Below are 12,141 nucleotides of genomic sequence, written 5' to 3'. Positions count from 1 at the left end.
TGGTACTGATTCTGCATCCCCTGTCATGGGGCAGCAAAGGTCTCAATTCCTGCAGCATTCCTGCAGGTACCTCAGTGGATCTCTGCCTGCTGAACCAGCAGCTGCTGGCCTCATGTAGGACAGCAACCTTCTTCTCACAGGGCTGTGAATATGAGGCGATTCTCAACTATAAAGCAAAATCCACTACTTTAAATCAGACTTCCCCTTCCCTGGCCCTCTCACTCCCCTCCCTCCCCCCCAAAAAACCCAAAGAAACACCAACAAACAAATAAACAAAAAACTTCAGCCCAAACCTCCATTCCACATTCAGACATTTTTGTACAAATTCATTCTGGAAAAAAAAATGCATCTCTGTCTCAGGGGAAATTTCAGTGAGTGACATAGGAAACAGAGGAACATAAATAGTACACAAAATGAACACTGAGCACTTTACATAAACATTTGCAGTAGAACTGCATATTTTTGAGGATTGATTTTATGACTATAAAAACATATTCTCCATGTGTTATGTCTAGTCTGATGACTACCTTCAGTGATGTATAACTCTGCCAAGTTCTTTCACCATCTAAAGGTTCCTAACATTTGCAAGCAGGAAGAGCATCCCTTCCCAGCACCAATCCTGGTTACAGCAGCAATGTAATGCTCTGTGGGTCTCCCCCTGTTGTAATCCTGTGGACTACAGGGTTAAGCAGGGATATTCAGTAAGCAGGAAAGCATTGCTGTGGAATGGTCTCCTCCCTCTGCCAGCCATGTGGAGTGGTGAGCCCCTGTGGCTGGAGACCATAGGAGAAAGGTGTCAGAAGGACAAAATGGACCCAAATCATTGCTCCTGTGAAGAAATTAATCCTACCTTTCTTTAGCATTGTATCTTAGAAATAACAAATAACACTGCCTCTCAGCAGCACAGTGCTGAGGAGTAGAGTTAACATCTACCACCACTTTGTGCTGAGACCATCTACCTTTTTGACAAAACACAAGAAGCATATTATCATTGTTATTATCATCATCATCATCATCATTATCTTTTGAAGGATGTGGTATTAATGGACTTAATGTTATGAACCGTAAATAACTACTGATTTTAAACATGCAGAGTACCCTCTGAGGCAGAACTTTGGTTCTTTATTACGTGTATTACAGCAGAAAGATTTCTGTCATCTGAAGAAGCTGAACAAGGACTTGTGTTTCAAGTGACCAACCACATATTACAAACAGACAGTCTGCAGTGAAATGTTCACAGATATAAGATTTATGTTCAGTGATTTAGAAATTATTTTGTGAACAGTTCTGAATAGGAGATATCTTTGTATGCTTCATGATCCATTCACAAACAAACAAGTTAAATACAGTGGATAATATTTTCATAGCAGATAACTCCTGAAACTCTGCTACATGTTTTTAAACCTGATCATCTATTTCCCAGAAGGGAAATCCTTGTGCATAAACAAGTAAGATTTCAAGAGGTGTGATCTTGAATTATCAACACAATGCAGGACTTTTTTTTTCTGATTTGAAGCACTTCAGCTCTTCCAGAAGGCTCAATCTTCTAAACTTGAAAATTTCTGGAAGCAGCAAGTTATCTCATTACTTTTAGCATAGGGCTATTTTCATGACCTAGAAGAAAAACAATACTACTTAATTTCTAAACTTGGGCATAGATATAAGTAATAAAGTAGATTCTGAGGGAAGATTTGCTTTGGCCTTTGGGTTTTGAAACAAGTGCAACCATTAGCCTATTCTTGCAGATGCAACATGCACATATGATTTATTATCACTCGTGTGCAATCCATCATGCTCCTATCTGTCCTCCTCCCTTAACATTCTCTCATTTTGAAATGTTCTCCCAGCACTCCCTCTTCTGTGTTTGACTCAGCTTTCTGCCTTTTCTTAACATTTTTTATGTGCTAAATCCTAATTGTTAAAATTGACTCTTAGAGCAGTTAATGCCATGGGTCTTTAGTGTTTGAAACATTTGTTGTGCCTTCAGGATATCTCATGGAAAAGCAGACTGCAAACCAACTGCCATAGCTGCCATTTCCCCCTGTTCTCCTAGGAAAGTTATAATTGTCCTTTCCAATTGGTCTAGAAATGAAACCTGAATACTAATTTATTACTGTTACAGATCTATATTCATTCAGGATACACCATAAATATCAAAAGAATTAATTCAAAAATACTTTTGATTTCAAGATGAGTTAGGAAATTGACATTTAAGAACATATGGGCTGTCCACACTTCATATTTCATCTCTGGGTGATGTTTAGTTTAAAACTTTAATATAGTAAAATAAGTCAACAGACTTGCTTTTATAAGCAACTTTATGTTTGGGAATTCTTTATTTTTTATCAAAAAAAGGAGAGAAAATACTCTACTTTGAAGAAGAAGAAAAAATGGTAGCAAATTGGCTACAGAAATCAAAGTACACCTCTTACAACTTCCAGATCCATAGAGTAAAAAAAAACCTGGAAGTGGATTGCAAATTGAAAGATAGTGGCAATGGTAATATGAACAATGGCAAGAAAAGAAAGAAAGAAAGAAAGAAAGAAAGAAAGAAAGAAAGAAAGAAAGAAAGAAAGAAAGAAAGAAAGAAAGAAAGAAAGAAAGAAAGAAAGAAAGAAAGAAAGAAAGAAAGAAAGAAAGAAAGAAAGAAAGAAAGAAAGAAAGAAAGAAAGAAAGAAAGAAAGAAAGAAAGAAAGAAAGAAAGAAAGAAAGAAAGAAAGAAAGAAAGAAAGAAAGAAAGAAAGAAAGAAAGAAAGAAAGAAAGAAAGAAAGAAAGAAAGAAAGAGGAAACTGGAAATAAAATAAATGAATAGAGAATATAAATGTAAGAAGTGACTTGGAACTTTAAAATGAGCTCACTGGAAACAGAAATGGAAAAACCATTGGACTGGAACATTGAATGACAGGGATGGAAGAGGAAAGAGTGGAAGAAACCTTGGTGTGCACACAACAGAAGCGCTTTCAGAAACACTTAAACAGGAGGATATTAGCTGGCTCAATTCAGGAATTATTTTGAGTTACTAAAGGGAACAGAAGGGCTGATTATAAAAAGGTTCAGCTTCGTGGATAATATTTAAATGTTTTCCAGTACTGCAATACACAGCAGGAAAATCTATTGCTATTATGTTAAACACTGCATAATAATATGAAACTTTTCAAGGAAACTTTTCAACTGCTAATGTCTCTGGAAAGAGAAGGGGATTGAGGCAGGGAAAAAAACCTGCTCAAGAAGAGAAAGAACTGGGTATTTTACAAAGATGTGAGTTGTGAAATTAGAAGTGATCAGAAACCAATAGCTTGCAGTTGCCATTTTCAGGGATGTGGCAGAGAGACGGAATGAAGAAAACCTACTTGTTTTGGTTTGTTTTCTTTTTGTTTCCAATGGGACCAAGATGAAACCAGCTCCTTACAGCTTGTTGAATAATTAGAACCAAAATTGCTGTTTCTATCTCAGAAGACCCTGACAGAGCTCCTTCTGATTTCTGTGTCTTCCCCATTGGAGCATGGCTAACACAACAGCAGGACATTTCCAACTTGGCTTTCTCTTCCTCTGATCCCAACTTCTTTTTTCAGCTATTTCTCTGGTCCCCTGAAATACCAGGACTCATGGATCTATGCCAGGGTCAGATGAGAACCAGCAAACAAGAATAAGTAGCAATTAACATTGGTTGAACCAAATCCAGTTACATTTTTAGATTTTTTTCTGTGCATCTAAAGAGGAAGAGGCAGCAGAGAGCCAGAATGAGAAAGGAGTTATTGTATTTGGATATTATTGCACTGGCAGAAATTCACAGAGTGGGATGAATAAAGATATTAAAATAAAGATATTTTATGCCATGTTTACTGTTACAAATTTAATCTATTTAATTTAGAATTTGTTTAAATTTCCTATTCATCAGCATATTGTAAAATTTCTATGCATTGTGTAAAGGAATACTGCCTCATAAAGAAGTGATCCAAGGAAGAGGGGCTGAAAGTCTTTTATACATCTATTTATTCTGTCTACAGGAGTTGTGCTTTGGTGAGCATTTAAGGACACTGAAATTTTCCCTCAAGGCTACCCTCAGTTATTTTGCACAGGGCTCCATGGTGTAATAATATGAGTCTGTCCCATGCAAGCTCCTTTTTGTGTCAAGCCAGACAACACATGATTGTCACAATTTATATCCCCTGACACTACTCATTTTTGGAAAAGCCATTGAAGAAATGGCCTGACACTCTGCCTGGGTATGGTAATCAAAGAAATGTGGGTTTACCCTGGTGTGGCAACGAAAAAAGCAGCTATCTGGAAAAGTCATTCTGTCTAGGAAATGAGAATAAACATTTTAATTTAATTGTCATCAAGGAGGTCCATGCCTTGCTTTTAAGTGATTTAAAACATTTTGATGTTTTTTCCACTCTAAAATAACAAATAAACCCACAAAAAAACCCCAAACAAACAAACAAACAAACAGTCACTCTTTTCCTGACGCACTTCCTAGAGGGATTTTTTTAATCACTTTATGAAAAAATTTTGATACCCCTGTGGCAAGCACTGAGAAGTGAGGAAAGATTTAATGCTTCATTGCACTTCTGGGTATCTGCAGGAGACATCTCTAAAATTACCTTATCTTATGAGTAGTGCCTTTAAATGTTGTGTTAGTAACATTCACATCACCAGACATCAGGAGCAATTTCATTCCCACACCCCATTACAGATGATCAGTGCAGCAAAGTCTGAATCCCAGAAAAGAGAAAATGTACTGTCAGCATCTAAACACCAAGCAGCATCATCCTGGCTCAGACAGCAGCATTAACCCTCTGTACCTTTCCAACAGAAGGTTGGCCTCACTTTACTTCTTTACACTTTCCTTTTTCCTTGCTGGCTCTGTGACTTTTTTTTTGGTGGTGTTTTTTTGGGTTTTTTTGGTTTTGTTTTGGTTTGGGGTTTTTTTGTGAGTAGTGTTGTGAAATGTTGAAATGCTATTAGTGACCATTATTGTGTACTCAGGCTGTTTCCAATTTTCTTTTTGTTCATTGTGTCATTCCCTTTTTTCCTTAAAAAGCTCCTTGCAACCTGTTTATTTGTCCTTAAAATAAAAAATACAGGGAGCTGTTCAGGTGAGTAAGTACAATAACCCATTGGTGTGGACATTGTACATGAAATGGCCATCCCATAAAGCTTTAGAAAATTTTATTTTTCTGTTTGATCTCCTGGCTAATTTACTCTGTATGTTTTCTGTTTTACTTCATAGAGTTTATTTTCAGATCTTGGCTGGAATTGTCACCATGGACATTTAAAAACCTCAAGTATACTAATTAACTTATTAGCAAAGCTGAAGTGGCAAAGCCCTTAGATAATTTCTGTTAAACAATTTTTAACACTTAAAAAGCTTTTAAAATCTGTAGTAATATGTATGCAAAAAAAAGTTACAAATCTCTAGCTTAAATTTTGTAGGCATTTTTCACAGCTCTTGGTTCTAATAAATTATAAATATTACTTTTCTTGGTTTTGTTTTTATGATTTGTGGTTTTTTTAATCAAGGACACGGAGGTCAAATTAAAATTTTGTTTTGTTCTACGCTGAGCTCTGCCTTAATTATAATGTCCATCCTAAAAAGGTTTTAGTCAGCGACATCTTTTTTATATGAAATACTTTTTGACATGATATGATACAGTATGATATGATATGGTGTATAAGAGCTATAAGATGGTAAAATGTTATAATAATCACTGAATTTCAGTATTTCTTTTATCCTTTCTGATTTGATACGACTTCATAAAGTAATGTGAAATAGTGAAGAAATAAACAAAAAAAGCTTAAGAGAACACTTAACCAAAAGTGGGTGTTGTTTTTATTTAATTTTGAGCAAGCTCAGCTTGCTAATTGTTTAAATTATTGTAATTATCCAGCCCAAAAAGGTGAAATGGGAAAATCTGAATTGCCCTTTCTTTAAATTAAGGTTTTCACTGAAAATGTGCTGTGTGTTTGCACTGATGATGCATAAATGTTGCCTCTAATAGATCAAACTACAGGAGATGTTTAAAAGCACTCAGTGTGGGCCTAACTAGTGAACACAGTGAAAAAATTTTCCAATAATTTCAATGCATGCTGACCTGAGTCAGTGCCAAGTGCTTTAGAAACTCTCCCTTTCAGACTTTTTCCTACTAATAATTAATGTTTATTACATCAGTTCTTACACCACACCATAAAAACCAGCACTTCTGCTGCCCGTTTCAACAAAATGCCTTATGCAAATACATTTAAATTCATAATTTATTTGAATATATTTTCAGGTTGCTACATCTCAGGAGCTTATTGAATTTATTTTCCATGTAAGCTGTTGGATACCATGAATCCCCAGACTTGAAAACATGCTTCTGCCTCTTAAATCTGATGAAATGCTACCACCACTAGGCATGATTTCTGTCACATACGATCTGGAGCAATGGACTAACCTAAGTCACTCAGCTCCTCTCTGTCTCCCACACCTGAACTGTCTTCTGTAGTAATACTTGAGTTTCAGTGTTCTTGTTTATAGAACTTTCAAAGCTAGAAACTTCTGCTTTTTTCAAAGTTGAAGCAAATGTTCAGTTTTACTCTTGTTTAAAAAGAATATAAAACATATTTTCCAAATGATAAATGTTTCATATATCCTTTAAAAATTGAAAATTAAAATCAAACTGTCTGTATGTTGCTGCTGCAAAACATTACACTTTTCAATTAAAACATTTTTCCCCACTAACAATTTTTTTCTTTAATCTTCAATGGAAATAAAGTTTACTTACTGACCAGCCTTCTGTTGAATTCTTCCCAGAGGTCTACATGTCACAGTTTGAAACTGGTGGGGTAGTGGACAGTAAGTGGGGTCCAGAGGGATGAGGAGAGAAAATCTCCTGCAATGAGAAGTACATCTATGTCCTCCCATGTCATACCCACTCTTTATCCTCCTACCAGGGGCATTAATACAACCCATAATCTCACATCTGAGGAGGTACCACAAGTTCCAAAAATTCAGCTGGTTCTACAGGAAAAGCAAAATATGGCTGGCTCTTCAAGAAAAGTCACAGAACTTTCGAAATATTTTTAAAGCACATGTTTCAGGAGGAGGTACAAACACTTGCAGATTACATTGAACAGTAAAAGAAAGAGCTATAATGTCTTTTTTTTTTTTTTTCAGAAATACTCATGCAGTGGATCTTTACAGAATTTTTTGGGCAGTTTAAGGGAAAAAAAAGGCAAACAAATAAGTTTGCTGAGTGAGAATTAAAATCTCATGTAACAGCTATCATAATAAAGCAGTGACTTAACTGCTTTATTACCAAACTGCTACTAACTTTGTTCAACCACTTGAAAAATATAATTACCATTTGCTCATATACTAATAATTTGGTTTTTTCACATTAATATTCAGGACCTAAAAAAAAAAATCTCTTTTTTTCCTGTTTTTAATTATCTTATAACTGATGATTTTTTTCCAAATTAGACATTATTCTAATTAGTGGAACCACATATACAAATAAAAGAAAAGCATGTTTTTTTTTCAGGCAGAGACCACGGTTTTTAAAAAGCCAACGTCGAGAAAATGTGGTTGCATTTTCTCCATTACAAAGGACTAGAGCTGTCACAGATCCCTGTGTCAATGCCCTGCACTTTCCATCAAGATGAAGCACAATCCACCATGCTGCAGTTGGTGTTGTTTTTAACGACCCTAGGTGGAGAGAATTCCTTCCTGCCTACCTGATACTTCCAGGAGAAGCTGTGAGTTCAAATGTCAGCCTCTCCAGCAGGAAGCACCTCCTTTCAATTCTTGTCAAGGTTTGGCAACAAGCTGAGTTTTGGCTTGAAGGCAGTGAGGACATCCTTCTTTCTTGCACGCATGATAAATTCAAGGGTTCATCCTTCTCATGGTGCTGCGAAGGCCACGCTCAGTAATGCACTTTAGAGCACTGAGTTTGCCTCAAAGCCCAGCTGAATCTTCACCAGAGCAGTCTGCTGGAGCCCTAACTGGATAATATGAATTTGGTTGAATTTTGTTCTGAAAATACACATAAAAAAACCCCAAAAAAACCAAACCAAACCAAACCAAAATAAAACAAAAAAAAAAAAAAAAAAAAGAAAAACCAAAAAAAAATACCCCAAGCAAACTCAGAAAAATGATCACAAAATATCTTAATGTGATATTTTCAAAATTGTCTTTATTCTATGGTCCAGCAGCCACTGGATTCCTAACTCTTCACATCATTGGAGTTTGAAAAGTCTGATACTGTCTTGGGGTCTTTCAGGTGTGAAACAAAATTATTTAGCCTCCCTTGAGAGCTAGAATCTAAAACCCAGCTGCCTGTCCCTGGAATCCTCATCTTGCAGTCATTGTGCTGTGTGGTTTACTACCTGAAGAGAGAATTACTGAAGGTGTCATTGATAGCCTGTGAAATGAAAGGATTTAATATAGCTTTAAGACAGAACACACTCAAAGCAATGCTCCTCTACCTTCTTTTCCATGCTATGGAAATTAAGCATTTCCTAAAAGTTTCTTCCTCACTTCTCCTTAGGAAGTCATCCTGGGATATGCTCTTTATACCTGGCATATCTTATTCTGTCTCTGGAGATCTTCCATTCCTTTTTTTTCTTCTATTCTTACAAAAGATAGGAAAAGATCATAGGGGAAAAATTCCACAATTTCTGGAAGGCTACATGTGTGTGTGTGTATGCAAAGTTTCATCCTATATATTCTGAAGGTATCTAGCAAATCTTTGTGGGACACCTCTCTTTCTTCTCTTGATAATTTTTTTTTAGTTATTACAGGTTATAATAGACCTGTTTACCAGAGCAACTGCATAAGTGAAGCTTTTTTTGTACAACTACAGGACACATAAGGGACAGAATGCACCTCTTGTTTGTTCATCAAATATTTTCTGTGTTAGTGATAAGGAAGATAAATAATTGCCTGCAAAAATGTCATGTAGTCCTCCAGCAATAACTAATATATATAACATATTGTAATAACTGAAAATTCTAGGAAGAGATTTATGATCCAGGAAAAAATCTTTAAAGGTCTCTAATCTGATACATCTATTTCCTTCTCCCAGTTTGTACTTGACTGCTATTCAAGCTATATGCAAACTGAAAAAGAAGGTTATCCTGAAAAGGATTTTTTTAAAAAATATGTCCTCCAAAGTTTCATAAGTTTAATGATTTTTATTAAAATTGTGAAAAATACCTAAACCCTTTTCATGTTCTTCTTTAAAATTGTTCTTCATAAATTGAAAGCCTCAATTCCTCCTGTAAATTCCTTCCTCCCTCTCCTTTGAGATAGCAGGTCTTTAAACAAAAAGTGAAATTCTGCTTTGGATTAGCATTAGAAGGCATCTGTGAATTTGTGAAATGCCATTTTTATAAGAGACCGAGAAAGAATCTTGACATTTTTTGTATTGGAGAAGCATAGAGGCTACAAAAAACACCCATTGTTGGAAAAGGCTGTTGCTAAGAAAGATATATAGAATACAGAAAAATTAAACTGGGTAGGTGGAAAATCTTCTAATAAGTCCAGAGCACTGAAATGACTATTCAAGGACTTTAGGAAAGTTAGAAAAACATGCAAGGGGAGAAATGGATCTCTCTGGGTGGGAAATCTTCAGTGTCCCTTCCCACATTATAATTTATGATGTTTATTTGACATAGTAAATCTAATTTAATCTCACAAACTTTACTATATATCTTTCATTCTACGATATTTGTCACTTTTTGTCTTCTTCCACATCTCAAAATTCTCAGCTATTCCAGTGAGCTGTTGTCTGTTTAGAGGTTCATAATTCACAAAATCTCTTTCTTCCCACCTTCCTGTGTGACAAAAAATATTTAAAATCTTCTTTTTATGTGTTAGCCTAGCCCATTTTATCTTAGAACCTGCCACATATATTTGTCTTGGTTGTGCCTGTATTCCACACAAGACTTCTCTTCATTTATGCTGTGGAAAATTACTTGCATCAAAACCAAAACCCAGCACAACTGAATCACAGAAACTGAGGAAACAGAGGTCAATGAATTTTTGATTTTGTTTAAAAAGAGGGCCTTTTAAACCATCCATCTATGGGTTCTTGAGCAACTGTCTAGGCTACTTCTAAGGGGTCTGTTAAAGATAATAAAAGCAAATAAACCTACCCATTGACAGTAGACTGAACATTCATATACAGGGATGCACAAGGAATGTTTCAGGGCATTTGCAACTTAAAAGTCTTTACCTGAGAGTAATACACTCCAGTTTTAAATTGTGTTTGTAAATATTAGGACGTAATTTCCAATAGCTCTTTAACCATGACAGCCCCTCATGATTTTAGCAGGACAGGTACACATATGAAGCACCTGCAGCCTGGGGGTATTGAATGAGACCAGTCTGGGTCTTGCATCATAAACAGGAACCTGTGGGTTTCTGCTCCCACTCCCACCCTGAAGGGAGGGCAAGGATGGTTTGCCTCTGGGAAGTGCCCTGACACCCACCTCCTGTCAAGACAGACGGCTGCTTCTCTTGGCTCTCCTAGACAAGACTCCTGATCTTTATATAACTGAAGGTATCTGAGATGGAGGCTTCCTGTGGCTAAAGGAAGATCTGCCTTTACAGAAAAACAAATGCCAGAAACATCACCATGTGTCTCTGTGCATGGCTCCAGTCACAGACATAAATGTGCATTTCTGACTGCCTATAGACAGCCAGAAGACTGAGGTTTTCAGTCCTATTCTCAAGGCTGTTATTAATGGAAAACAAGAACATAAGTTCTGTCATGAAAGCTGGCTATGAAACATTCAAGAATACACAAAGAAGAAAGATTTTTACACCTGCTGAGTTAAACATTAGTAATTTATATCTTCTGGGACAACAGAACATTTTAATTTCCAAAAACCCAACTTTGAAGTTGAACTGCTAAAGTTTTGATGGAGTTTTCAGAGACATAAATAACCACTGGATTGGTTCTTGAAGAAAAGAAATTCTTTCTTTGAAATCATATTCTTAAAATAAACTGCTGTCTCCTAGTCACAATTAAGTTTTTTAAGTATGCCAATTAGACTGTATCTTGTTCTTAAGAGATTTTGATTGCACTTCTGAGAAAAGTGATTTGGGAATCAAGTCAATTCTCAGAAGAGGTTCAAGAAGCTTTTAAAATAATTTTTATGATGCATGAAAGCACAATCTAAGTGGATCTGTGTTTTCACATAAGGTCTTTTTCCCTAATGTATGATGTATTAAGCAATACTACTCATAGTCATAGTTCGAAGAACTTTAAGAGGCACCAAGAAGTTTATTTAAAAGGTGGCAGGAAAAAAACACCCTCTTGAATTCTTTCTACAGAGCAAACATCACTGTAAAACTTTTTTTTCACCTTTCAGATGACAGCTTTTAACTGCTGGTATTTTCGCTCTGCATTGCAAACAAGCTTAAGAGCATGTGAATATATTTGCACTACAAAGGGAAAGATTTTCAATGGTTATTAAATTTTACTTTAAGAAGGTAGAGAGGATCAAGATGGAAAGAAGGATTCATGACATCAAGAGCTCAACCTCTCTAGCTGCAAGAGCGCCTGGAGGTTCAGCAGGTATGAAGACCTCTCACTCCAGAGAGTGCTCCACCAAAAGGCAGATTGGGAGGCAGCAGATCACAGGACTACCATTTCCTGGCTGCCAGGACTTCAGGGAACTCTCTGATTTTGTTTTTCACTCAAAACACAAACTGTTTTCTGTGTGTGGAAACTGTTTTTTTTATATGCAGCTTATATAAAATGTGTAGGGAAATTCACATGAAAAAGGTGTTTTCAATCTGTATACACTTGTTATATTTAAGACAGCTGGGAGCACATGGCTTTTTCTTTCTAGGTTAAAATTCACCAAAGTGAATGAAATACCTGAAAGTGAGTGCAGAGTTATGGTGCAATACAAGTGTCATGAGTGTCAAAAAGATATAAGAAATATTATGGTGACATTGTAATACATGGTGGTTATGAAGCCCTTATGCAGCTATTTCCCTTTGAACTACAGAAGATCTCAGAACAGTACAACACCCACAAATAACCTTCCCTATTATAAACATGGTCTAAAAACCACCTTACTTTTGAATGATCCTTATTAATAGTGGACAATGTCCACTTGGCTCAGCAGATACACTGGCAGTG

General features: G+C 36.1%; 1 long non-coding RNA gene across 1 annotated transcript in view; it reads right to left on the bottom strand.

Annotated features, from left to right (window-relative positions):
* The window catches only part of LOC135297322 (uncharacterized), a 476,053-nt gene that overhangs the window by 11,849 nt on the left and 452,063 nt on the right, over positions 1-12,141 (bottom strand). Inside the window, exons 21-22 of the long non-coding RNA XR_010359348.1 lie at positions 7,721-7,987; positions 6,769-6,876 (exon numbers count right to left, since the gene is read on the bottom strand). This is a non-coding gene — a long non-coding RNA (uncharacterized LOC135297322). The remainder of the gene's footprint in view (positions 1-6,768; positions 6,877-7,720; positions 7,988-12,141) is intronic.

The sequence above is a fragment of the Passer domesticus genome, chromosome 3 (assembly GCF_036417665.1).
Source record: "Passer domesticus isolate bPasDom1 chromosome 3, bPasDom1.hap1, whole genome shotgun sequence".
Lineage (NCBI taxonomy): Eukaryota > Metazoa > Chordata > Aves > Passeriformes > Passeridae > Passer > Passer domesticus.
The sequence above is the reverse complement of the archived record's forward strand: the minus strand, read 5'-3'. Positions and strand labels throughout refer to the sequence as shown.